This window comes from Prionailurus viverrinus, chromosome D3 (genome assembly GCF_022837055.1).
Source record: "Prionailurus viverrinus isolate Anna chromosome D3, UM_Priviv_1.0, whole genome shotgun sequence".
Classification (NCBI taxonomy): domain Eukaryota; kingdom Metazoa; phylum Chordata; class Mammalia; order Carnivora; family Felidae; genus Prionailurus; species Prionailurus viverrinus.
This window is the reverse complement of record NC_062572.1, coordinates 19,677,545-19,704,763: the sequence shown is the minus strand read 5'-3', so window position 1 is coordinate 19,704,763 and position 27,219 is coordinate 19,677,545. Positions and strand designations below refer to the sequence as shown.

The 27,219-nt window shown below is 42.8% G+C and overlaps 1 protein-coding gene across 4 annotated transcripts in view; it reads left to right on the top strand.

Moving 5' to 3' along the window:
• The first annotated feature begins 215 nt into the window (after positions 1-215).
• SPECC1L (sperm antigen with calponin homology and coiled-coil domains 1 like) overlaps positions 216-27,219 on the top strand; it is a 142,628-nt gene continuing 115,624 nt past the window's right edge. For 2 of the 4 annotated variants that reach the window (XM_047827674.1, XM_047827676.1), the window contains exons 1-2: positions 277-382; positions 713-1,118. The gene's annotated coding sequence lies outside the window, so the exon portion shown is untranslated. Of the gene's footprint in view, positions 383-712; positions 1,119-6,793; positions 6,849-27,219 lie in introns of those variants that run through there. The other 2 variants (XM_047827678.1, XM_047827675.1) reach the window with 2 other exon arrangements.

Below are 27,219 nucleotides of genomic sequence, written 5' to 3'. Positions count from 1 at the left end.
TCCGGAGCTCTAGCGCAAAACCTGACCCGTCAGAACCACGTGCCGGAGTCTTTTTTTGTGGCTGGCCAGGTGAAAGGGCGCCTGCGCTACCCAGAGACCCGAGGGAGGTGAACGGAGTGGGCGGGGCCGTAGGCGCCTGCGCGGCGACGGGACGTGGGCGGAGCCTTAGGGCGCCTGCGCAATTGTCAGGCGCTGTGTGGGGCGGCCCAGGGGCGGGCCGAGGGCGGGGGCCGCGAAGGAGGCAGGGCGGGCCGGGCGAACGGCGCCGCGGGGTTGGCTGCTGCCCTGAGGCCGGACTCAACGGATTCGGGCCGCGCCACCGGGCGACCTCGCCGCCCGGCCCCATCCCGGAGCCAGCGAGCGAGCGAGGCGGCGCCGCGCGGTAAGAGCCGGGGCCGGGTTCCCTCAGTGTGCGCTGGCGGGCCTGTCCATCTCCTCAGCGCCGCCCGCGCGGCCAGGCCCAGGCGGCCCCGCAGACCCCAGCGGGCCCGCGCCTGCGCGGTCCCCCGCTGCCCCCCCCCCCCCCAGCCCGTCCCGCGCCTGCGCTGTCCCCTTCCCGGGCACCTAGGCCGACCCCTGGGTCCGCGGCCACTGCTGTCTGTTATTGGGTCCCAGGTGGCTCTGCACCCCAGCACCCCAGTCCCCGCCTGCTGGTCCCTCTGAGGCGTCGGGCTGAACGTGACCCTCGCCGTTTCCTTTCCTCGCTCCCCAGGAGAGGCTGGGGCCGGCGCCCCATAGCCCTGGTCCCTTCTCCCGGCGGAGACAGCGCTGCCCGGGGCCTCGAGGACGCGATTCTGGGAGCAGGGCTGCGGCCGCCGGACCCCGGGCCTCCTGAAGGCTCTGTTTCCGCCAGGGCACGCGCCCCCACCCTCGCCCGCGCCGATGGGAGGTCATCTTTATGCGAGCGGAATGTTCTTTTTTTCTTGAAACCTGGTTACTTGCATCAGGTTGGATATGAATCTGGTGTTTTGCCGAGGAATTCTGCATTTAACTCAATCTGGTCATTGTATGGCATAACTGGTTATATTTAAGACATACTTCATTGTTGAGCACCTCCCCTGGAGATGACTGGAAAATAAATCAGTTTCCACGTAGTTTCAGCCTATTTACGAGACCAAGTAAGAATTCCTGTGATCATTCAAATGTAGAGATCCTTCATTTGTTAGTGCCCTTGGTAATTTCCCGGCACGTATGGGAGGGCCAGGAAAAATTCCTATAAATTCTCTGCAGTGTGTTGGTTACAGAGAAAAATATCGTAAGAAGAGCGTCTCAAGTCATTGATAATGTTTCCTAAGTTTACAACAGATTCAGGAAACTGAAAAATGTTGCAGAGCCCAAGAGCGTTTGCTGTCAGCCAGGAGGATGTATCTTGAGATGAAATCAGAGCTTTGTAGATATCAGTAGACATCAGCATAACACATGCAGTTATGAAATAGTCAAACAATACTGATAGGTGTATCTGTAAGGAGCAGTAGGGTTATTGATTTGGGGAAAATTTTTTTGGTAAAGAAATAGCTGATCCAATAATTTATCTTCCTTCTTAAAAATGTCTCTTTCCCTCTTTTGATTTAGTGTGCACCAAGCAGAGCCTTTAAAGACTCAGCAACTTTAGGTAGCTGGAGAATGTTTCTTAATAGCTGTGTGTACTCTAGGTGTGTAGGGATTTTTCTTGACATTCATTTTCAGTAAGAAAGTGAATATTGTGCCATAGAAAAGCTTTAAACTTGCATTTTTAGGATGTATATCTACATTGTGTTGTCTTGAGATGGGGTTTCTGTGAAGCAGAGGTTCTCTTTATAATTGATTTGAGACAGTACATCTTAATTTCAGATGACTCAGATGATAGTATATGGGTTCAAAATTACTACCAGGGTTGGGTTTTCACCTAAGACTTGCCATATAACCACATACATATTTAAATCACATGGCTAACTTGTACATAGTATTACATCAACTGTCCAGCTCAGTCGAGGACTAGTCAGTGAGGGTGTCAGCAGGCTAGAGATTCTCTTGGTTTTATGGCTTTGGGCAAGTCAGTTTTCCTTTCTGGACCTTCCTTTCCCTATTTGTAAAGTGTGGATGGGGGTGGAGTGGGTGAAGGAGGGGTGGAGGTGAAAGGAGCTTGAGTTCCCGTCTTTTGTTTTTGTTTTTGTTTTTAATGTTTATTGATTAGAGAGAGAGAGAGAGAGAGCGCAAGCAGGGCAGGGGCAGAGAGAGAGGGGGACAGAAGATCTGAAGCAGGCTCTGTGTGTTGACAGCAGAGAGCCTCATGCAGGGCTTGAACTCATGAGGAGATTATTATGTGAGCTGAAGTCAGACACTTAACTGACCAAGCCACGCAGGCGCCCAAGTTGCCAGTTTTAACATTTAATGTATCCTTGTCAATAGAGTCCTCTTTGGCTTTTGGTAGAACTGGGTCTTCTCACCAGTTCCATGACATTGTTTGTGGTCCCTCCACAAGGACTGGGAGTTGGTGAGAACAAATCTTGGAGACTCTTGGTCAGACCCCTGAAATGGAGTGTTGAATGGGCCTTGGCATATTGAGAAAAACAAGGACAATATGGGAAATTTTTCGTTAAATTTATTCAATTAAAGGATTGCCCTTTTTTTAAAAAAAAATTTTTTTTTAACGTTTATTTATTTTTGAGACAGAGAGAGACAGAGCATGAATGGGGGAGGGGCAGAGAGAGAGGGAGACACAGAATCGGAAGCAGGCTCCAGGCTCTGAGCCATCAGCCCAGAGCCCGACGCGGGGCTCGAACTCACGGACTGTGAGATTGTGACCTGAGTTGAAGTCGGACGCCCAACCGACTGAGCCACCCAGGCGCCCCAGGATTGCCCTTTCTAAAAAAATATATGTCATTTTCTTGGTGTTAAAAATTAAACATCTTTTATGAAATGATGGTGCTGGCAAATGGTGGTATATGGTGATTGTAAATGGCAAATACAGGCTGGTTATCTTATCACAATAATATATTTTTAGATATAAAGAGAGCCTAGAAACTATTGTTTTGCTATTGTTAGGGAGTTCAGGGAAAATTTCCTGGGGCTTTTGGTGCTAAGAAAATTAAAATAAAGGTTATTTTTTAAAAGTAAATATGAGTTTACTTCGTGGTCATCTGTCCAAATACACAGGCAACTGAGAAGGCTTTGTTACATTTGCTTGATATTAAAGATGTTACTATTCTGATTATTCTTTCCTACTCGATATAAAGTGTCAGGATATTTTGTGTGTGTGTGTGCTTGTGCCAACAAAATAAGCCTAGGCAGGGAAATTCCTCCTGGTAGTTGGAATTGTTAGTGGTGAATAGACTAGCTGCCCAGGTAAAGAACCCCCATGGGGTTTCTCTGTTAGCTCAGAAATCTTTTGGTATGTGACTTTAGAATTTTGCTGTGAAACAGCCTATCAAGAAATTAGGCTTATAGATTGAATTTCAGATATGCTGAAGCAAAGAAGTGGCTATGCTTTGTTCCAAAGTGAATGTAGCAGGGGCGCCTGGGTGGCTCATTCGGTTACGTCCCACTTTGGCTCAGATTTTGACGTTTAAGCATCCGACTTAGGCTCAGATCATGATCTCACAACTGGTGAGTTCGAGCCCCACATCAGGCTCTGTACTGACAGCTCACAGCCTGGAGCCTGCCTCGGATTCTGTGTCTTCCCCTCTCTCTGGCCCTCCCCAGCTTGTGCTCTGTCTCTCAAAACTAATGTAGCAGATGATCTCTATATCTGCGAAGTCTTTATAAAATTCATCCTGGTCTGCTGTTAATAGGACTTAGAGTTAGTTATTGTAAATTTTTTTACTTACTTATTTTTGTACTCACAAAACTGTAATATATTAAAATGTATCATACATTAAAAAATTATTTTAACGTTTATTTATTATTGAGAGACAGAGACAGAGCATGAGCATGGGAGGGGCAGAGAGAGGAGGAGATACAGAATCCGAAGCAGGCTCCCAGCTCTGAGCTGTCAGCACAGAGCCCAATGTGGGGCTCAAACTCACAAACTGCAAGATCATGGCCTGAGCTGAAGTTGGACGCTTAACTGACTGAGCCACCCAGGTGCTCCAAACATACGTTTTAAAAGTGTCTTTTTTTTTTTTTAAGTTTATTTATTTATTTTGAGAGAAAGCGCCTAGAAGCACGGGCACATGCAAGCGTGGGGGAAGGTCAGAGAGAGAGAGGGAGAGAGAATCCCAAGCAGGCTCAACACTGTCAGCGTAGAGCCTGACTTGGGGCTTGAATTCACAAACAGTGAGGTCATTACCTAAGCTGAAACCAAGAGTTAGATGCTTAACCAACTGAGCCAACCCAGGTGCCCCTCATTTTAAAAGTGTCTTGAATTAAAATTACAAATGCAGTTTAATTTTTCGTAATACTAACTTCTGTACTCTTCTCAGCTACCTGTAAGTTCTCCATGTTCAAAACTTTAAAAAATTTTTTTATTTTATTTATTTATTTTAATGTTTATTTTTTTTGAGAGAGAGAGGTAGTGTCTGTGCATGGGGGAGGGTACTGACAGAGAGGAGTGAGAGGATTTGAAGTGGGATTTGCACTGACAGCAAAGAGCCCAATGCGGGGCTCGAAGTTACTAACCGTGAGACCATGACCTGAGCTGAAGTTGGATGCCTAACCGACTGAGCCACCCAGGTACCCCCCAAATTTTTATTTTAAGTAGGCTTCACGCCGAATGTGGGGCTTGAAATCATGACACTGAGATCAGGAGTCATGTGCTCCACCTATTGAGCCAGCCAGGTGCTCCATAAGTTCTCCATTTTCAAAGGATAATTTGGTAACCCCAAAAAGGAAATTTGTCCCCTAGAAAAGAGTGCAGATCTTGTTTACAGTGCTTTTCTTGATTGTTTCCCATGTCTTCAGTGTAGTTCTTTTCTGATTAAATCCAGAGGTTTGTTCCTGCCTCCATATTTCCAAAATATATCTGTTCATAGTCACTCCTCCCAACCCCACCCTCACCCCATCCCCAATTTTAAGGCCTTCAGTGGCTCCCACTATCTTCATAATAGATTTACTAATCCTTAGCTTGGTATCTGTGACACCTCATCACCGGGCTCTGGCCTCCACTCTCATCCTTCTACTCCCCCTTTTTGGTGCTTCACTGAGTTTTGCTGAATAACTCTTGGTCCCTTAACTCTTTCCAGTCTCCATGTTTCCCTCTGCTGGAATGCTCTTCGCTCACTTCATCTGAATTATCTCCTTCAAACTCAGCTTAGATATTACCTTGCCTTGAAGGGATCTCTTGACCTATCTCCGGCATACTTGTCTAGTTCCTTGTCCAGGTAGGATTTGGTGGCCTGTGTTTTGTCTGTTTACTCCATGAGCCAGTGACATCACAGTGCACAGCAGAGTGTGTGGTTTGACTGAAGGTTGTTACATCTGCTGGGTGTGTTATGTGCTAGGCATGTCAGCACTACCAAGAAAGTAGAGATCACCTAGTCCCTGCCCTTTGGAGTTTTTCACTCCAGGTGTGCATGACCTCTCAGGCCCTGAGACACCTCCCATTGTACACACCAGTTTGCAGTCTATTTAATTGTATCTTGGTGTCTAATTCAAATCTTACTTCTTGAAGGAGGGGACTATCTCTAATATCTGTGTTGTAATCCAGAAACCAGGTGGGCATTAACTTTCTTCCTGGCTCTAGAGGGAATATGCATTTGTTGTATATTGCTTCCCCCGTTGCCCTTGTATATATACCTTCACCTTGGTTGGTTTTTTGTTTTTGTTTTTGTTTTTGTTTTAATTTGATGTATTTGGGCAATCAAGGTTTAAGAAATCAAGCTATTAAATTTTAAGTTTATCCATTGTGTGTGTAGCCTAGGGAAAACAAAAATGATAAAGGAAGGACACTTGGCTGGCTCAGTGGGGAGAGAGTGTGACTCTTGATCTCAGGGTTGTGAGTTTGAGCCCCATGTTGGACGTAGAGATTACTTAAAAATAAATCTTGAGAAAAAAATGATAAAAGCCCATATTATACTTCTTGTCAAAAGAACTGAGGTTATCCGAAGAAAAATTTAAAAGACCTTGGTTAAGCTTAGGAAAGAAGCATGCAAAAAATCTGGCAGCATTGTTAAGATTTATAAAGAAGTATCTGTTAAAAATTAAAGGTGTCCTTTTCTTCCTCTCTCCCTTCTCATGCTCTTGGGAAAAATCCTAAGTCAGCCATTTTTCAGTCACACGTCTTCTACCGAGAATTCCCGAGGCAGTCCGTTGGAGCTGCTTGTTTTCCAGAACAGTCACAATTGCACTTTCTCCCAGGAGATGCCCCTTTTCTCCTACATAGAAGACAGCCAGTGTCCTGAGGCCCACTCCCTTCTTTGCCTGGAAGCTTCTTGTTATGGTTTGGTTTTATCCTACCAGGCTCAAGGATTCTTGAGTGGAAACTATTAAATTTTCTTCTTGTACACTTTTCTTTTTAAATATTAGTGGGTTTGGGCTAGTCTTAAATCTTTTCTCTCATGTTCTTTCTTGTTCTCCCTTTCTGGTCTGGTTTCTGCAAACTCCATTGAATCGTTACAGTTACCCAGGTTTGCTGTCTCTCCCCTGTTACAAATTACCTGCTGGACTCTGCAACCCGAGCTCCCTCATTTTTATTCTTTATGCTCCCCTCATTGTACGCTTATTCAGCCTGACTCAGTCCCCCCACACAAGGCCTGCAGCCTTGTATTTTTTTAATCCTTCTTTGTTTTGTTTTTGTTTTTGTTTTTCTCTTTAAGTAGGCTTCATGCCTAGCGCAGAGCCCACTGTGGAGCCTGAACTCACAACCCTGAGATCAAGACCTGAGCTGAGATCGAGTCAGATGCTTAACGGACTGAGCCACCCAGGTGCCCCTGGTCTGTCTTTGTTTTTTTGTTTATCTCTTCCTTGCTTCAACTCTTGTCTCCCATACTTTATTCTTTAACATTCTTTATTATGTCATGTGTTCATTTGAACACAGGAATATCTGAGTGCATATATTCATTTGAATACCTGAATGATGTATTCATGTATTCATTTGCAAACATGTATTTTTTTTTAATATTTATTTATTTTTTGAGAGACAGCACAAATTGGGGAGGGGCAGAGAGAGGAGACACAGAATCCGAAGCAGGCTCCAAGGTGTCAGCACAGAGCCCGATGCGGGTCTTGAACTCACAAACTGTGAGATTGTGACCTGAGTCGAAGTCGGATGCTTAACTGACTGAGCCACCCAGATGCCCCATGTATATTTCTTTTAAAATAACAGGTTTATTGAGATAGAATTAATTCACCCTAAAGTTCACCCTTTTCAAAGTGTACACTTCAGTGGTTTTAAGTATATCCATAGAGTTGTGCATTGATCACCACTCTATAATTTCAGAACATTTTCATCACCTCAGAAAGAAGCCTTGAACTTTTTTTTTTTTTTTTAGTATTTAGTTATTTTTGAGAGACAGAGACAGAGCATGTGTCGGGGGAGGGACAGAGAGAGAGGGAGACTCAGAATCTGAAGCAGGCTCCAGGCTCTGAGCTATCAGCACAGAGCCTGACCCTGGGCTCAAACCCATGAACCGTGAGATCGTGACCTGAGCTAAAGTTGGATGCTTAACCAACTGAGTCACCCAGGCACCCCAAGAAGCCTTGTTCTGATTAATAGTCCCCCATTCTCCCCATTCTCCCTTCCCTGCAGTCCCTGGAAATCCCAATCTACTTTCTGTCTTTATGGATTTGCCTATTCTGGATATTTCATATAAGTGGAATCATACAAATTGTGGTCATTTGTCTGCCTTCCTTCATTTAGTGTAATTTTTTTAAGGGTTGTTGATGTTGTAACATTTATTTACACTTTATTCCTTTTATGGCCAAATAATAGTTTATATTTTGTTGATGGACATTTGGGTTTTTTCCACTTTTGACGATTATGAATAATGCTGCTGTGAACATTCATGTACAGGTTTCTTTGTGGATGAGTATTTTCAGTTCTCTTGCATATGTACTTCAGAGTGGAATCATTGGGTCATGTGGTAGCTATGCTAAAGTTTTTGAGGAACCACCAGTGATGCAGTTTTTCAAAAATGCATCATTTTACATTCCCACCAGCAGTGTATGAGGGTTTCAAGTTCTTCCCTTCTCATCAGCATTGGGTTTTTGGAGGATACTTTTAAAAAATAAATGGGATATTTTTGACACTTTTGCTTCTTGTTTTCTTTTTCTTTTTAATGTTTATCCACTTATTTTTTAAAAAAAAATTTTTTTTTCAACGTTTATTTATTTTTGGGACAGAGAGAGACAGAGCATGAACGGGGGAGGGGCAGAGAGAGAGGGAGACACAGAATCAGAAACAGGCTCCAGGCTCTGAGCCATCAGCCCAGAGCCCGACGCGGGGCTCTAACTCACGGACCTCGAGATCGTGACCTGGCTGAAGTCGGACACTTAACCGACTGCGCCACCCAGGCGCCCCTGTTTATCCACTTATTTTGAGAGACAGCGAGTGAGCAGGGGAAGGGCAGAGAGAAAGAGGGAGACAGAATCCTAAGCAGACTCCACACCTTCAGCACAGAGCCCGATGCGGGGCTCAAACCCATGAACAATGAGATCATGACCTTAGCCGAAATCAAGAGTTGGATGCTCAACCAACCGAACCACCCATGCTTCTTGTTTTCTTTGCTTAATACTTCTGGAAGTTCCATTAAATTAGCTGGTATTGGTTACCTGGGGGGCTCAGTTGGTTAAGCATCTGACTCTTGCTTCCGGCTCAGGTCATGATCTCATGGTTCATGAGTTTGAGCCCCGTGTAGGGCTCCACGCTGATGGTGTGGAGCCTGCTTGGGATTCTCTCTCTTTCCCTTTCTCTCTGACCCTCTTTCTCTAAATAAATAAGCCTGCTTGGGATTCTCTCTCTTTCCCTTTCTCTCTGTCCCTCTTTCTCTAAATAAACAAACAAACAAACAAACAAACAAACAAATAAACTTAAAAAAATTAGCTGGTATCACTCTTACTCGTGATTAAAGACTTCATAGTAATAATCCATAATAAAAATATATTAGTTTTTCAAGTCAGGAGATAATTATTTGTTTGTTTATTTTTCATTTTCTTTAATAAACTCTATGCCCAATGTGGGACTAAAACTCAAGACCCCAAGATCAAGTCACATACTCTACCAACTATGCTAGCCAGGTGCTCCATCAGTTCAGATATCTATTAGTGGCTGTTAAGTGCCAGGCACTGTTCTAGGCTCTGGGGCAACAGCATTGAACAAACCAGCCAAACTCCCCTGCACTCTTAGAATTCTATTTTCTGGTGGGGGAGTGGATGGGAAGTCGGGAAATAAATAATATAGATAGGATTTTACCAGTGCAGTGTGACTCTGTGGCAGTTTTCTGAGTAGCGTATATGAATCTACCAAAGGCTAGATTACCCTAAACATTACAAGTTATTGTAAGTCAGTATTAGTATTACTCACCTTGCAGGTAAAAGTAGCAACTTTCATAAAGGGGAAAATAGAAAACCAGCTGGATAATGCAGATACAGAGTTTTTCTGGGGGATAAACTGATAGGCCTGAAAGGTAAGTGGGTAAGTCCTTGGTAGCAAAGTTTGCATATTTATAAATTGTATACAAATCCCCTTACTCTAGTGATCAGTAATAAACAACCTTGACCAAAAAGCCATGTAAGGTATATAATATGTGTTGGAAGTTTTTGATGGGTGCAGCCAAGAGGATTTTTGGGTGACTTGGCAAAACTTCCAGGCCCACACGATAGTCTTGTTTTCTTCCTGAACTTTTATATACTTATAATACTGCCCTGTGAATTATTGAAATTGCCCCTACAGTAAAGCCTACTCTAAATTATTCATGCTGATGCTTAGGGAAAATAATCTGGGTCATCTAGAGTGGTTAGGTCTGGAGGGGAAAAAAGATGTCCTCCCCACAAGGGCAGATTTACATTGATATGCAGCCTAGTGGGGCCTGCACTAACTCCTCTTGGTTGGCTCTAGAAGTAATGCAGTTAAACATTTCTGTTCTGATTTTGTTTTTTTATATTTGTATTTGACTTGGAAATGAAGTTAGAAAAACACACTTTAGACACGCATTTACTCAACCTTCCTGTTACCTATCCAGTTCAAAGGCTTGCTGGGCCAGACCCAGCTCAATCATCATGGAATGCAAATCATTTATTAATAACCAGAATTTCACTGTAGTTAATAAAATACTTTGCAAAAAAAAGTTTTTTGGCATTTCAGTTACTAATGTTCCTTGTTTTTAAATTAAAAAAACGCAAACTGGAAGTTTATGTTAAAGTTTTTTTTGTAATGTTTGTTTATTTTTGAGAGAGCAAGTGGGGGAGGGGCAGAGAGAGAGGGAGACAGAGAATCCCGGAGGCTCTGTACTGCTCCTAATGCAGGCCTTGAACCCAGGAGTTATGAGATCATGACCTGAGCCAAAACCAAGAGTTGACACGTAACTGACTGAGCCACCCAAGTGCTCTAAAGTTTGTTTGTTTTTTTTTTAGTTATCTTTTTTTAAGTAATCTCTACACCCAACATGGGGCTCGAACTCACAACCCCAAGATCAAGAGTCGCATGTTCCCCCAACCGAGCCAGCCAGGCATCCTAAATTTTGGATTTCTTAAAAGTCTAGTATAGGGGCGCCTGGGTGGCGCAGTCGGTTAAGCGTCCGACTTCAGCCAGGTCACGATCTTGCGGTCCGTGAGTTCGAGCCCTGCGTCAGGCTCTGGGCTGATGGCTCGGAGCCTGGAGCCTGTTTCCAATTCTGTGTCTCCCTCTCTCTCTGCCCCTCCCCCGTTCATTCTCTGTCTCTCTCTGTCCCCAAAATAAATAAAAACATTGAAAAAAAAATTTGAAAAAAAAAAAAAAAGTCTAGTATAGAATATAAATGTCAATCAGAAAGCTGTCTAGCTGTACTGGTTGTTTGTTTGTTTGTTTATTTTGTACTGGATTTTTAATCACTTCCTCTCCTGGCTTTGCTCTGACTCCTCCCATCACACATGTGCTTAGTTGGGTTGGGTTCCAAAACCTTATTTATAAAACTAATTTAATTCATAAGGTTTATGAGGTTAATGTTAATAGTACTGTGGAATCGATTGAGCATCTATAGCAGCGGAGCTGAAAAAGCATACATTTCATGTGTATCTTTCATTAAATATGGTCCTCTCACAACACATCTTGAGGTAGTTAGCACAACTATTATTTTCCTTAATTTTATAAATGAGGAAACAAGGTTAAAAATACAGAGTTAACCAGTGGCCACACTTGGATTTGAGCCACGGTTTCTGACTAAAAGTTTTATGTTTTTGCTGCCTTTCAACTAGAATGCATTTGTCATAAGGTTGAAGGAACTACAGTACTTTGTAGCCTGGAGAATGGAAGACTTAGGTGGGTGTTGTTTCTCTTGTAATTGAAATATTTGAAGAGCTTTCACGTGTAAAGAGGGGTGAAATTATTCCCTTTGCTTTGGCAGGTATTCTGGTAAGTGGTAGTTAAAGTTGTACTGACATTTGGCTCCATAAACTGCCCAAGAATTGGAGGGACTGCCCTTTCAAGCTACTACCTAATAATGAAGGCTTTGGGTGTTGAGGGATGATGAGTAGGGGATTAAACTTGATGCCAGACCACTGTTAGCAAAGTCCTCTCCCCTTTTACATTTCTTTGCTTCCTCCCTCTGCATCCTTTCTTGCCTGAGCTCTTGGCTGGGCATCCTCCCTTCTCCTTGCCTCTTTTTCCTTAAGCCACTCAGAGTCAAGTTTTCAAAGTGGGACATGGGACGCCTGGGTGGCTCAGTCGGTTGAGCATCTGACTTCAGCTAGATCATGATCTCACGGTTTGTGGGTTTGAGCCCCACATTGGGCTCTGTGCTGACAGCTCTGAGCCTAGAGCCTGCTTCTGATTCTGTGTCTCCCTCTCTTTCTGCCCCTCCCTCACTCACACTCTCAAAAATAAACATTAAAAAAATTTAAAAGTGGGACAGTCTCTTGCTAATATTTAATGATAATTCTCTTTGGTTCATTTTTCTCACATTTAGAATATATCCTTATTCCTTCTGTATTACTTAATTTATTTTTTATTTTTTAGAGAGAGAGTGTATGTGTGCATGCATGCAGGTGGGGGGTGGTAGGAGCAGAGAGAGAGAGTCCCAAGCAGGCTCTGCACTGTCAGCATGGAGCCTGACATGGGGCCTGATCCCACGAACCATGAGATCATGACCTGAGTCGAAAATCAAGAGTCAGATGCTCAGTAACTGAGTCCCCCACATGCTCCAAGTATTACTTTAGTTTATTTATGTTTTTAAAGATTCTGGTTTTAAGTAATCTCTGCACCCAACATAGGGCTCTCACAACCCTGAGATCAAGAGTTGTATGCTGTACCAATTGAGCCAGCCAAGTGCCCTTCCTTCTGTATTATTTTATTTAAAATTTTTTTTTCAACGTTTATTTATTTTTGGGACAGAGAGAGACAGAGCATGAACGGGGGAGGGGCAGAGAGAGAGGGAGACACAGAATCGGAAACAGGCTCCAGGCTCTGAGCCATCAGCCCAGAGCCCGACGCGGGGCTCGAACTCACGGACCGTGAGATCGTGACCTGGCTGAAGTCGGACGCTTAACTGCGCCACCCAGGCGCCCCCTTTCTGTATTATTTTAAATAAAGTGACAGTAAGGAATGAATTTGGAATTTATAATATTTTCCAATAGTATTCCTAGGGAGATTTTTTAAAATGTTTATTTATTTTTAAGGTGGGGGGGGTGGGGGGGGACAAAGGATCTGAAGCGGCTCTATGCTGTCATGATAGCAGGGAGCCTGATGTGGGGCTCGAATCATGAGCTGTGGGATCATGACCTGAACCAAGGTCAGACGCTCAACTGACTGAGCCACCCAGAGATTTTGTTTTGTAACTGGAAATGAAAAGGGAAGAGTGTATACTAGGATGGTAGGCTAAAGAGAGGTTTATTTTGTAAGTATGAGATTCTCTGAAGAAAGGCTAATGCAGTATTTACTGTCTTACCCAGGTTTATATCCTTGGAGAGAAACACCCAGGTTTCTTACCTTGTTTTGTTCCCAGTTGCATGTGATTATAGAAAAAAGCTACATAGGCACTGTGTTTGCATAGCCAAAGGAGTTATACACTGCAGATGGGCAGAGAGGGTGGTAAGCAGTGGTAGTAGGTTCTGTGTTGACATCAGAATGGCTTCTGAGAAAGGATCATTAGAACTCTTAGTCACCACACATCTTTGAAAGTGGTTTCAGAGATTAGTGAGATCAAGAAGAAAAAGACCTGTTATCTCTCAGATGGCCAATGAATTTTTGCATAGCAGTTACTGGTTTATCTTTTGTCTATGTACTTTAAAAAAAATTTGTCAGAAGCCCAGACTTTAGATATTTGTTCAGTGATTAAATCTCCATGCCATGCTGTGTCAGAAGTGTGCTTGGGGGATTTCAGATGGTAAGGGTAGCTGAACTGAAAAAAAGATTGCATCAAGTTACAAGCAAGTGAGAAAGTAAGCTAGGAGAATTCTTCCTGCCAAACTACCATAGAATGCTTTTTAAAATAATTGAATTTATCCCACTGCTGTCTGATGGTTTAGAGATGAACCATTGTGAATATCTGATACCTAGCTAACTGAGGTTAGTGTAGGAACTTCCCATTTCTGCTGATGTCTGGTGATAAATCAGCCCTCCCAGCCCCACTAGTAGAAGGCTTTTGAAGAGCGAAGAGGAGGATCCAACTACTTTCAAGACAGTTCATTTAGTGTAGGGGCATCTCTGATTATTAGCTGTCCCGGAATCTGCCTCTTGATATCTGTTGTTCACTAGTCCTATTCCTGCCTTCCTGGATTTTTTCAGATTTGAAAACAGCCATATTTTTTAAACAACCTCTTAAGTTGAAAGTCTTTCTTCTTTGACTTGTTTCCAGAGCTCTGTATTAGAATTTGAAGATTTCCATTGCTGAGTTGGGGGTAAGATGCTGTGATACTTGTATGGGAATCTGTTATTATTACTATTTTTTAATTAAAAAAAAAAATGTTTATTTTAGAGAGAGCGCACACACGAGGAGGAGAGGGGCAGAGATAGAGAGGGAGACACAGAATCCAAAGCAGGCTCCAGGCTCTGAGCTTGTCAGCACAGAGCCTGACTCGGGTCTTTAACTCAACCCGATCCGTGAGATCATGACCTGGGCCCAAGTAGGACGCTGAACCAACTGAGCCAGCCAGGCGCCCTGGGAATCTGTTATTCTTAATATATGCTACTAATAACCTTTTACTGAAATTCAGCTTGCTAATAATAACATCATGTAGCAGTGTTCTAAAATTTTACTTTTTAAAAGATTGGAATGAAACATTAAAAGAAAAAAAATTTTACATGTTATATTTTCTTAATACCGGATTGGTTATGTTTTATTCAAATTCTGACATGTCATTGAGGTTTATTGCTTGGACATTGAAGACAAGCAGTATGATCCTAAATTGGCAACAGCAAAATCAGTGTAATTGAGTTAAATGGTGTATCTCAGCATTTTAACAAGGAAGTGTGGACTATGACATTTTGAACTCAGAAGGAAGTGCTTTCCACTGTTTTTCTCTTTTTTGTCTTATATCCTTATCCTACCACTAATCAGTGAACAGAAGTTCTACACTCTGTTACAGGTTGTCTCATAACAGGCGGTGAACTGTGTAATAGGTGGTTAATTGGCCTGTCTAGAAAGACTTTATTAGGATTTACTTCTGACACACATGTCCTTTTCAGCAGAGATTTGGGCTGTTCACCTCATAGCTTTGATTTTTGTCTGTTTTTCAGGTATTTGGTTCCATTTTCTTTACAGTTGTTAAATGATATCTTTAAAGTACTTATCCCTGCCTTGCCTCATAAGTGGGTATTTGTATCCTCAGTGAGGCCTGTGAGGACCAGTCTCTATACAACTGCATCTGAAGGTGTGTTGGTAATTGCTGGAAGAGTTACAGTCTAAGGGCTGGGGCCCTCATGAGGTGGGGGGGACCATTGGTATCAGTGCCATAGGTTGTCTGAGCTAGACCTTGAGGGTACATGAGTTGTGCTCGTCCTTTGAGGTTGGCTTTGAAGGAGGAGGCATTTTCAGTGAATGGACATTAGAGTTGAGGGGAGAACACATCAGTTCATGGGAGCTGTGTGAGTAAGGCAGAGTGACCAGTGCTGGATTCGTGAAAGAGAAACAGGCCTGCTGCTCTAAATTTAGGCCGTTTGGAGAGGAGTCCCAGAGACTGGTTTTGGAATTGTAGGTCAGGCTGTTTTGTGGAGGACTGATGTCAAGCAAAGAGATTCGGACTTTTAATATTCTTGCTGAGTATGGCATAAGACTTCTGTTCATCTTTTTCATCGTGGTTCACTTTGTATATTATTTCTTGTGTTCTTTTGCTCCCTTCCCTACTGGTGCCTTTCCTTTCCTCCCTGCTTGTGGATCTGTGTGCCAAGCCTAGGGTTGCCAGAGAAAATACAGATGCCCAATTATATTTAAATTTGAGATAAACAGCATTTTTTTTTTTTTTGCTCTAATTGTGTACCAAATGCTGCCTAGATAAAATACAGTGAAGTGATTGCTGTAGTGGAAGTACCAGGAGATGTCATTTGAGCTGAATCTTGACATGACATGTGAGCAGCTATTTCACAGGCAAGAAGATGGTAAGGAGCTCTCAGGGATAGGTAATGGTAGGAGCAGAAGTTTGGGTGTTTGGAAAAGCATGGCTATGTTTGTGTGTAAAACAGGAAACCAGGTGGGGAGGGTCGGTGGGAGCTGAGATCTGGAAGACGTGTGTTGGTCATTGGAGTGTTTGGTCTGAGGCAGGGAGTGGGGCATTGCCTGCCACAGGGGAGTGCAGGGTGGACTTTGTGCTTCGGTGTGGAGAAACAGTTGTGGTGTGGGAGCACTGCAGTCTGGGAGAACATCATGAGGCTGTGGTAGTTGTCAGGCTATACTTTTTTCCCAACAGAAATAGGCTGGAGCTGGGCTTGCAGGGGTGGTGGGGATGGAGAGGAGGGAATGCTGTAAGTCTTGGCAAGACACGACTCTACCATAGTGAAACATCTGTGAACATTGAGCACACCAAAGGCCCTCTGGAGTCTCACTGTACATGCCACCCCTTGAGATAAAGAAGGACAATCCACAGAGTTCCCCAGTTGTGGTGGAATGCCCTGGGTTTTGGAGTCAGACTGTCTCAGATCCCTGCTGTACGTTTGCCAGCTGTGAAGGGTCAGGTTATCCTTTTTCCAGTGGACTTGATAATCATACCCATCTCCTTAGATGAAGGACAGTTGAATGAAATGATGTGTGTGAAGTTTCCAGCATAGTGCTTGGTGCATATAGTTGGCCTGCAGGTTTTACTTCTTTTCCTCTTGCCAGTGAGGTTTCAGAGGGTTGTGAGAACGGTAGAGTTTGGCCATACATACCCTCTGGGGTGGTCAGTCTCTGCCAGGCAGCTAGGGGACTGCAGAAAGAGGTGCAGCTAAGCAGTGAGACCTGTGGCTCCTTCTCACATTTCATTCTGGGAGATCAGAGAGAGCCCTTCTTTGAGCTGTCCTTTCCCAGGAAATGTGGGTGGAAATCCAGGGTAGTAATAGGCCCTGTGGCAGGGACAGTCCCTTCCTATCAGCCAATTCTGTCGAGTTGCTTTCTCAATTCAACACAATGTCTGTGCGAATGTGACCCTGTGTATGGTAAGGTGCAGAAAGATAGACATCTTCCCTTCCAGGCTTAAACCAATCCCTGTACCCCAAGGTTTCTTCGTCCTGACACTATTGATATTTTGGGTCAAACAGTTCTTGCTGAAAGGGGCTGTTCTGTGCATTGTAGGATGTTTACAGCATCCCTGGCCTCTACCCGCTTGATGTCAGTAACACCTCTACTCCATCATGACAACCAGAAATGTCTATCAACAGTGCCAGTGGTCCTCTAGGGGGCAAAATTGCCTACTGTTGAGACCATGACCTTATACTCAGTAGACACAAGGAAAAAGGACTCCTTAGTATTTCTTTTTATTAATTTTCATTTTATCTAACTAGTGAAATGCTTGTTGAAAAAGATTTCATTTTTATCAAACCAAATTCTAATTCTAATCTATTTTAACTAGTTTAGAAAGACTTCTTTTGTGCTATTGGCAAAACAATTCTCAGATCTAAATTTTTGCTTTTTTTAATTGAGCATTTAGGAACTTTTTTATTGTATTTTTTTTAAATGAACTTTACAATATGATTATATACAGAAAAATGCTTCCATTTTAAATGTACAGTTTGGTGGGGTTTGAAAAATGTATATAGCCATATTAGCAGCACCTCAATCCAGATACAGAGTATTTCCATAACCCCCAAAAGTTCCCTTGTATCTTGTTCAATTGATTTCCCCTTCTTCCACCCCTAAGCAACCACTGATCTACTTTCTGTCACTGTAGGAAAGTTTGCATTTTGTAGAATTTCATGTAAATGGAATATATCAGGCTTCTTTCATTTATCATAATGCTTTTTTTTTAAGTTTATTTATTTTGAAAAAAAAATTTTAATGTTTATTTTTGAGAGAGAGAGAGCATGAGCAGGGGAGGGGCAGAGAGAGAGGGAGATACAGAATCTGAAGCAGGTTCCAGGCTCTGAGCTGTCAGCACAGAACCCGATGTGGGGCTTGAACTCACAAACGATGAGATCATGACCTGAGCCGGAGTTGGATGCTCAACTGACTGAGCCACCCAAGCGCCCCTAAAGTTTATTTATCTTGAAAGTGTGTGTGTGTGTACGTGCGCTCACAAGCAGGGGAGGGGCATAGAGAGAGGGAGAGAGAGAAAAATCCCAAGCAGGCTCCCCACTGTCAGCATGGAGCCTGATGCAGGGCTTGATCCCCTGAGATCATGACCTGAGCCAAAACCAAGAATTGGATGCTCAACCGGCAGCAGCTCAGTCGGCCAAGTGTCTGACTCTTGGTTTCATATGCTTTTGTTTATCATAATGCTTTTGAGATTCATCCATGCTGTTGAATGTTATCAGTGGATTCTTCCTTTTTCTTGCAGAGTTTTATTTCGTTGTATAGCCATACCACCGTTTGTTTATCCGTTCCCTTGTTGATGGGCATTTGGGTTGTTTCTGGTTTGGAGTTATTGTGTGTATTATTTATTTATTTAACTTATTTTTTTGACAGAGCGTGAGTGGGAGAGGGGTGGAGAGAGAGGGAGACACAATCCAAAGCAGGCTCTAGGCGCCAAGCTGTCAGCACAGAGCCTGATGCGGGGCTCAAACCCACAAACTGTGAGTTTGTGACCTGAGCCTAAGTCGGACACTTAACCGACTGAGTCACCCAGGCTCCCCTGTATTTTTTATTTATTTTTAACTTTTAACTTTTTAAATTTTAAATTTTATTTTAGAGAGAGAGCGCAGGTCAGGGAAGGGGCAGAGGGAGAGAGAGAGAGAGAAAGGATCTTAAGCAGGCTCCCACCTAGCACGGAGACAGACTTGGGGCTCGATCCCATTGCCCTGGGATCAAGACTGGAGCCAAAATCAAGAGTCGGATGCTCAACCAACTGAGTCACCCCAGGCATCCCTGTATGTATTTTTTAAAAGCCGCTGTGAACATTTGTGTGTGGATATGTGTTTTAATTTCTTTTGGATAAATACCTGGGGTTGGAAATACTGGTAAGTATGTGTTTAAATTTATGAGAAACTGCCAAAATGTTTTCCAGAGTAGCAGTAAGTTGTATTCTTGTAGCAGCAGTGTGTGAGAGTTCCAGGTGTTCCTGTCCTCACTGACACTTAGTCTGTCTTTCATTTTGGTTGTTCTAGTGAAGTGGTTCAAATCTAAAATTTTAAGATTTTTTTGTATTATTTATTTATTTTAATTTATAAAAAAAATTTTTTTTTTTAAAAAAAAATTTTTTTTTCAACGTTTATTTATTTTTGGGACAGAGAGAGACAGAGCATGAATGGGGGATGGGCAGAGAGAGAGGGAGACACAGAATCGGAAACATGCTCCAGGCTCTGAGCCATCAGCCCAGAGCCTGACGCGGGGCTCGAACTCACGGACCGCGAGATCGTGACCTGGCTGAAGTCGGACGCTTAACCGACTGCGCCACCCAGGCGCCCCTAAAAAAAATTTTTAAAGTAAGCTCTATGCCTAGTGTGGGGCTTGAACTCATAATTCTGAGATCAAGAATCGTTTGGGGCACCTTGGTGGCTCAGTCGGTTAAGCCTCCAAGTTCAGATCAGGTCATGATCTCACGGTTTGTGGGTTCGAGCCCTGCATCCGTCTCTGTGCTAACAGCTTAGAGCCTGGAGCCTTTTCGGATTCTGTGTCTCCCCTCTGCCTCTCCCCTGCTAATGCTCTGTCTCTCTCTCTCTCTCTCTCTCTCTCTCTCTCAAAAATAAATAAACACTAAAAAAATTTTTAAAAAGTTGCATGCTCCACTGACTGAGCCAGCCAGGCTCCCCTGTAAGCTTATTCTTTAAAATGTTTATTTATTTTTGAGAGAGAGAGAGAGAGAGAGAGAGTGAGAGAGTGCACAGGGGATGGGCAGAGAGAGGGGGGACCAGAGGAACTGAAGTTCAATGCAGAACTCGAACCCATGAATCATGAGATCGTGACCTGAGCTGAAGTTGGATGCTTAACCAACTGAGCCACCCAGGTGCCCCCAAGCTTATTTTTAAAGGATTTTTTACATTGTTACATTGAACGATTAGTGAAATGCAAAGAAAATATTTCATTTTGTGTTTCAGATCAGAGTTTGTTATAAATGTAAGAATATGTCAAAATGGTGTTTTTAATTAAAAATATGGCTGACAGTTTATTCTATGAATATAGCATTGTGCAAGTGTGTAACTGTCTGCCAAAACTCTGAGCATAAAGCCATGGTTTGAAGGGGTCCTGAATAAACGTTTTCTTTTTGTAAATAAATATTCACAGACTTTGGCTTAGGAGGGAATGGCCAGAGGAGACTCAACATTTCTTGCATTCTGGGAGTTTGAACTTTGAGAACCAATTTGTTTTGGACTAAATCTGGAAAAATCATTTGTGTACTGTAGCCAGAAATTCTTTCAGGCTATCCTCTTCCAGCCTTGTCACTTGTCTGGAATGTTAAGTATTGTCAGTTTAACAGCCTTTCAGCAGCTTGTATTAAAAAGAGAGATCTCCAGAAATGGATCTGAAGAGGTCTTCATATGAGATTAGGTTTTTTGAAAAGAGAAAAAGAGACCAACCAAGAAACAGATGCTTATCTATAGGGAATAAACTGATGGTTACCATAGGGGAGGTGGGCGGGAGGGAGGATGGGCTGAATCGGTGACGGGGATTAAGGAGTGCAACTAACTCATTGTGGTGAGCACAGGGTGAGGAATGGAAGTGCTGAATTACTATATTGTACACTGGCAACTAGTATTACACTGTTAACTAACTGGAATTTAAGTGAAAAAAATAGATTTGTCATTATTTGGAAAGCACTAAAATGAAAACTTAGGGTTCTAAGTTTGAAAAATCCAGGGAGCTTCTAGTTTCTAAAGATTTCCTTGTGTTAAGTCTTGTAGAGTAATAGAGAAAAATCATAAATTAATATGAGTGGGCTTCTCTCTGGCCAAAAACACATGGACACGGAGTTGTGCTTTTGAATTTTTGTTGCTGATAATTAACTCCTTTTCTTAGCATCCTGTCTGTCAGTTATGGTTTAGTGGAAAGACTCAGACTTTGGGCAAGCTGTTTACCTCTCTAACCCCAGTTTCTTCCTCCTTCCCAGCACGTAGGGCAATGATGAGAATCAGGTGTGTTGGTGCAGCACCGACCTTTCTTGCTGGCAGGGTGACAGTCTCCAGGCAACAACAGCAACACCAGCAAAGTGTCTCCACGTCCTCATGACTCTCTGACATTCTCCCCTTTAACAAAGCCAAAGTTTTGAAAAGTTTTTTATCCTTCATCTACTCAGCTTTTTATCCCATTCCACTACAGTCTGACTTGGCCCCTGACCTTCCCCTGGGGGCTGTGCTGGCCCTGCTTACCATTAGCTCCTTATTGCTAACTTCAGTATCCAGTTGGGCATGGCTGGTCAGTGTGGCGTTTCTCCTGCTCCCTTCATAGAGTGTGGCCAGAATCAGAAAGGAGGAAGCTGGGAAGGAAAGTGGGGGAAATCAGAGAGGAAGCTGTTTTTTCCTTCTTCTGTGACCATGAAGGTGTTTAAGGGTGGTGCACCCCTAGGGTAAAGAAGAGGACATAGGGGTGAAGTTCCTTCCTTCTCAGGGCTGGAGGTGGAAGTGGAGGGAGAGGTGGATATTAATGCCACCTTTCCTCACTAAGTCATAATGTGGATCATTGATTTCTGGAAACAGTACCATAACAAGACAGACTACCGTATTAAATGTGCACATTAGTTGATAATCATACCCTCATTTTAGGCATGAAATAAAATTGGTATTGGGGTGCCTGGCTGGCTCAGTCAGAAGACCATGAGACTCTTGATCTTGGGGTAGTGAGCTCGAGCCCCATGTTGGGTGTAGTGATTACTTAAATAAATATACTTAAAAAAATTGGTGTTAAAAATGAGAAGGGGGGTGCCTGGTTGGCTCAGTCGGTTGAGCATCCGACTCTCGATTTTGGCTCTGGTCATGACTGCAGGGTCGTGGGATCAAGCCATGTGTTGACCTCCTTACTGAGTTTGGAGCCTGATAAAGATTCTCTCTCTCTGCCCCTCTCCCCATCTCGCATGTACACGTGTTGTCTCTCTCTCAAATAAAATAGAGAAGGTATTGTGTTAACAATAAAAATAAGCATTTGAAAATAGTAAGCATTATAGTCAGTAAGCTCCTTAGTAAGCATTGAAGTATTTGGGGCAGTAATGGACTTTTGTATATGGATCCAGACTAAGCAGAGAATTGTACATCCAAAGTCTTCTCTCTCCTTCCTGTCCCTGTTTTGTGCATCTTGTGTATCGCCCATTTGCACATGTGCAGTTTTTTGACCTGACAGTGCTCATGCTTTTCCTCTTAGTAAGTCTTGACTTTTTTCAATGGAGTCTTGCTCCAAGTCTCTCTTTAAATGCACTTCTCTGATTGTGTGTCAGTTCACAAAAGAAGGGTTATAAACACACATGTGTTGAGGAATTCAGTGGATCAGTATGTTGCATTATGATTTATCTAATTAAAACATTTCTTGCTGAATTTCTTTTCAGTGTTTTGTTTGTTTTTTTGTAGTACACATGCTTTGATAAGATTGGTTGTTGGTTTTGATTCATTTAGTAACGTGTAGTTACTGACTCCAGTGTGGTTAGTTTCCTAAATTTCCCTTGACTGTGTGATTCCTTCTCCTCAGGGTTTTAAGTCTGTTCTTAATTTACAATTTGAATTGATCCCTACATTTCAAATACGGAGTTTTTAAAATAAGGGACAAATACATTTAGTTTGTTTTTAATTTTTTTAAATGTTTATTTGTGAGAGAGAGAGAATGTATGTGAGTGGGAGAGGGGCAGAGAGAGAGGGAGACACGGAATCTGAAGCAGGCTCCAGGTTCTGAGCTATCAGCACAGAGCCCGACGGGGGGCTCAAACTCACGAACTGCAAGATCATGGCCTGAGCTGAATGAAGTTGGACGCTTAACCGACTGAGCCACCCAGGCATCCCTAGATTGTTTTGGTTGAAACCCTTTTTGGATTTTTAGTGGGATATTGATAGGAATAAAAAATAATAATTAATAAGCAGTTTTATTTATTTATTTATTTATTTATTTATTTATTTATTTATTTATTTATTTATGGCATAAGTGAGCAAGGGGCGGGGGGTGGGGAGACGTGGAGAGAGAGAAATGGGGCTCACCCAAAGCGGGCCCTGAGCTCATGAACTGTGTGTGAGATCATGACCTGAGCTGAAGTCAGATGCTTAACTGTCTTAGCTACCCAGACGCCCAGCAGTTTCCTTTTTAAAAGTAGTTTTGAGGGGCGCCTGGGTGGCGCAGTCGGTTAAGCGGCCGACTTCAGCCGGGTCGCGATCTCGCGGTCCGCGAGTTTGAGCCCCGCGTCAGGCTCTGGGCTGATGGCTCAGAGCCTGGAGCCTGTTTCCGATTCTGTGTCTCCCTCTCTCTCTGCCCCTCCCCCATTCATGCTGTGTCTCTCTCTGTCCCAAAAATAAATAAACGTTGAAAAAAAAATTTAAAAAAAAAAAGTAGTTTTGATTCCTGGTTCTGAATGGTATAAGTTATGGCATAGAATTTTTGAGTTTCTGAAAGATCCTAATCCATCCTCCTTGCCTTATAAACAAGGCTCCTAGAGGTAGCATGACTTACCAAGGTCATGCAGACTTGTCAGGCTTGCAACTACAATCCAGGTCTCCTGATTATCATTCCAGTGAACTCCCTACCATGTATTTTCAGTATTTCCTGATATATAATTTTCAGTGGGAAAGAACCAGCAGCAAGTGTTGTTTGTTGACATCTATGTGCAATAGTATATAATTTAATGTAAGTAGTGAGTATAAACAGTCTTTAGTCATTCCTTATAAAGGGTTTCTCTTACAAAGTGCCTTTTGAATTGCTGCTTTTATTTTAATAAGGCATTAGTCATACTTGGGGCATGCGGTGTATTCTTTCACGTTATGATAGTCCACATTTATCCATCTTTACTGTGGGCTGTCAACCCTGCTAAGCACTTTAGGTTCATTACTTCATTGAATTCTCTCAAAATCCTTATAAGGTAGGTAGCATTAGCAGCCCATTTTACATATGAGGAAACTGAGATTTCAGAGAGGTAGAGTAATTTGCCCAGGGATACAGGTTCATTCATGCAAGGTAGAGCAGTCTCTGGGATCACTGGTTGTTTTAAAGGAGCACAGTAGATTTAAAAATATCAATTAAATAATAATTAAATTTAAATAGTTTTAAATAGCAATACATTTTGCATAACAGGAAAAAAAAAGGTTCTAATTGGAGGTGAATAGTAGGAGTTCAAAGGAAAAATTAGTGACAGTATCAAGATCGAGGTGTGACTGTAAGAGGTAGTTAGGGGATGACCCTGTAGGTGCCATCAAGGGTTCCTTTCCCTCACTCTGCCAGGGCTGAAGGTGGTTCTCAGTGAGGGATGGGCCTTAGCTCTCTGGTAGTTACCAAGACAGTCTGTGTTCTCCAGCAGGGTGGATCCTTCTTGATGTAATATCATGACAGTTAAGATAAATTTTCAAGGTTCTTTTGGCATTATTTCTGAAACTTGATTGGTGTGCTCTTCATAGGTGGGTGGTTGGGGAGGGTGGAGTTTTTTTTTTTTAATGTTTATTCATTTATTTTAAGAAGGGTGGAGGGGCAGAGAACTAAAGAGAGAGAGAGAAAAAGAGAGAATCTTAAGCAGGCTCCACACTTAGCATGGATCCTGATGGGGCTCAATCTCATGACGTGAGCAAAATCAAGAGTCGGATGCTTAACTGACTGAGCCACCCAGGTGCCCTGGGAGGATGGGGTTTCTGAATCCCTGAGATTAAGTGCCATCCCTGACCTTGGGATTGTTGCACTGTTTTTCTGACCTTCGAGTGCTGGCAAAGTAAATTCTCCTGGAATAAATATGTCAGGATTTTTGTTCTTTTCCTTCATCTATACATGTTATTTTGTAGAAGAACTCCATAGTTAGGTTTTATCAGCTCCTCTTCTAGAAGAGGAAACAGTGGCACCCATCTCTCCTGATTTTAGTTCACTATTCTGCTACTGTTTTGAGACCCGGAGGGATCTTTGTCATTACCCTGTCTTATGTAACATTGTCATCAGTACTGTGAATTTTACTAAGTTAGAAGTTTTTTGGAGTTGGAAGGTACCTTTGAGATCCTAGAATCCAGCCTCCTTGTATTGTAGATAAGGATCCTGAGTGGTCGTGTGACTTAGGTTGAAGAAAGCACTTGTTGGAGGGAGAGTTGTGAGTTTCAAGTCAGAGTCAGAATTTTAAAATATCCGGGGCACCTGGGTGGCTCAGTCGGTTAAGAGTCCGACTTCGGCTCAGGTCATGATCTCGCGGTTTGTGAGTTCGAGCCCCCCGTCGGGCTCTGTGCTGACAGCTCGGAGCCTGGAGCCTGCTTCAGATTCTGTGTGTGTGTCTCTCTCTCTCTAGCCCTTCTTCTCTCGAGCTCTGTCTCTTTCTCTCTCTCTCTCTCTCAAAAATAAATAAATGTTAAAAAAAAAAAAAAAGAATTTTAAGATACCCTGTTCAGCCTTGAGCTGAATCGGACCAAATGAAAATTTTTCAGAATATAAATTACACAGCTATGAAAAGGAGAAAAGTGAGGTGTTTATACTTTCTTCAACATTTCCGTGTGTTTGGAATTTTTCATAATGAAATGTTGGGGGGAGGGCAAAAAAGAAAAACAGTTTAGTGTCTGTATGTGTGAAAAAGAAATGTGAGTATTAATTAGGTAGCCATGAACTCAGTATGTGCCTCTGGTAGCTCCTAGAAAAGCAGGTTTTTTTCCTGTAAGTTAAGAAGATCTCTGTTTGCCAGACCAGATCCGTGTAATCTATGCCCAGTTCCAAGGGGCCCATGTACCACGTTGCGGACAGACACAGATGGTGCCGAATCTGAAGGAGTGGCTGAAAATTCATGGGAGTGATGTGGGAGAAAGGCAGGCATAGAGAAGTGCTGTGTTGGTCTTCAGATCCTGGGAGAGCTGTGGGGTGACAGTGTACTTTTGTTTTGAGTAGAGAGCTTGGAGCCAGGTCAGAGGAAGGGAGTTAGAGATGCTGATCAGGTTTTCTCTTGCCTAAGCCCTGCCATGGTGTTATGCCCCTCAGTCCCTCCTCCACAACAGTGCCAGGTTTGTCTTTAGGAAATAACAAATCTGACTTAGGGTTGCACTGACAATCTATTTGCGGTTTGCCCTCCTGTGTCAGATGAAGGCCAGGGTTTGGTCCACTGGGCCCTTCCCCACCAGTCCTCATTTTGATATTTTGGTATTCTAGCCACACCCAGTTCTTAAGAGTCCTTCAAGTGAGCCCAAGCTTTCTCACACCTCTGGGAGGTGTGTGCCTCACACTGGTTCCCCAGAGGCAGAACCGAGGACTGCCTTGTATATATACTTACCTTGTGTTTTTGGTAAAATTTATGAAGGATGGGGTCTTCACTATTTATGTATCTTGTTTCTTCCACTAAACTGTGAGCTCCTTGAAAGTGGGTATTTTTGTCTTAATTATCTTTATGTGTCCATTTATTTATGCCTTGTCTGACTAGTGTCCTAGAGAATTGGCATTTCCCATGGCACAAAGTAAGTATTCACTGAATGTTGAGTAAACAATGACTTGCTTCATAACTTTTAGTAGTCAGTCTCCTCCCAACAGTAGATGCTTGTACCTAGCAGATTTTTTGTCAGTGATGCTTCATGCAGGATTTCCTATAAATGGTCTCCAAGATATTTTTCCATTTTTAGGAGTCTGTGGTTTGATTTTTTTTTTTTTTAAGTAATCTCTGTACCCAAATTGGGGCTCGAACTCACGACCCTGAGACCGAGAGTCAAATGCTCCACTGACTGAGCCAGACAGGTGCCCCTGTGGTTTGATTTTTAAGTAGTATTTTATCTACCATATCTGGCAGGTAAGAGATGGTGCTTTATTTGTTTTCCTCAGTAGGTTTTAATTATGTGATCTTGCAGATGTAAAGGAAGCTCAAGCTTCCTGTATGGCTGTGCGTGTGTAATTAGCTTTAGGCAGGGCTCCTGGAGCTGTAAATCCTGTTCTGGGGAGCCCATACTTGGGCTAGGACATCCTGGTGAGAGTTCTGGCCACCAAGATTGCAGCCCTCTAAATGCAGGGTTATTTCTGAAAAAATGAGGGCAGCTGTGTCTCTGCCCATGCCTAACAAATAATTACTTTAAATGAAAAAATAGCAGCTAAGAATTTTACTTTTATAGCTGTAACTTAATATATACTGATTTAGAACTGGTGATACATTTTCTGCTCTAAAAAATCTATAGATTTTATATTAAATAACATGACAGTACCTTCAAAATGAAAAAAAAAATGTGGTCAGGAATACCAACACTGACCCATAGGACAAGTAGATAAATTTAGAAGGCGCAGATTGAGCAGTGTAGTTTTAGTGTTGTAACATTTTGTTCATATCTTATGAAATATTTGTTCAGATCAAAACTGCACATTCCTGGAGTGCCTGGGTGGTTCAGTCGGTTAAGCGTCCAACTTCGGCTCAGGTCATGATCTCTCAGTTCATGGGTTCGAGCCCTGGGTCTGTGCTCACAGCTCAGAGCCTAGAGCCTGTTTAGGATTCTGTGTCTCC